The following is a 1,148-nucleotide window of genomic DNA, read 5'->3' on the forward strand; positions in this document are numbered from 1 at the left end:
ATATATATATATATATATATATATATATATATATATATACATATATATATATATACATATATATATATATATATATATATATATATATATATATATATATATATATATATATATATGTATATATATATATATATATATATATATATATATATATTTATATATATATATATATATATATATATACATATATACATTTATATATATATATATATATATGTATATATATATATATGTATATATAAATGAGTCCCTTACAATCAAAGATGTTCATCACCACAGCGGAAGACAATACTTAGTTTTTTTGTATAGTTTCTATTTTCAACAAGTAAAATTGGTATTTTTTTAAAAAACACTCTGTTTATGCGGTAATGATTACTTCTTCTTTGCAGGATTGGCTATTTTAGGAATGAACATCTTGGTTTTTTATCAGAACCTCCCTACTCTGGAAAAGCTTCTGATCACACCGTACAAGCTCTGGATGCTCCTTGATCAGATTTTCCAGAAGGGTGGTTTGAATAATAGCAGTCCCGGTAAAAGAAAACTGTGTTGTAAAAAATATTTGTTTCTTGAATCATGCACAAACTTAGATTCTTTGAAAACTGGCACTGTAATCAAAAACCCTGAAACTCCGGAATCTGTCGCTAAAGAGAACTGGCGCTTTAAACTGTGTTCTTCAGGTGAAAGTTTTGAGATTATGGCAACGTCAGTGAGAGAATCGTGCATTAATCTGGCATAGAGAACCAGGCAGTGGTTGAGACATTTTTGAGTCAGATTTCTGAAACACGCTATTTGTTAGAACTTAATTCTTAGGTTCCTTACATACTTGAAGCCAGCAATCAGGCGCAAGAGCCCTTGTATCAAGACTCCGAGACCCTCGGGCAACTAAGATTTATACTCCATCTGCATTGAGCCTTTTACCTGGGCGCAAGTATTTATAGCGGTTTTATTCAAGAAGTGAATGTCTAATGGGACACTAATTTAGGACAAAATATTAGACTTTCATGTCTTTAACTCTAAGTTCAAAATTTCAAACTAAGCTCTCTGCCTCGAAGTTTTAGTGACCGATGAAATCGTACCCTGGATTCTCTAAGTATCGTATTGCTGTTCTATTTAGAGTTTCGTGACATCAATAAGTGTATTGGCTGCAT

The sequence above is a fragment of the Convolutriloba macropyga genome, chromosome 3 (assembly GCF_964194025.1).
Source record: "Convolutriloba macropyga chromosome 3, txConMacr16.3, whole genome shotgun sequence".
In the NCBI taxonomy this organism is placed as follows: Eukaryota; Metazoa; Xenacoelomorpha; order Acoela; family Convolutidae; genus Convolutriloba; species Convolutriloba macropyga.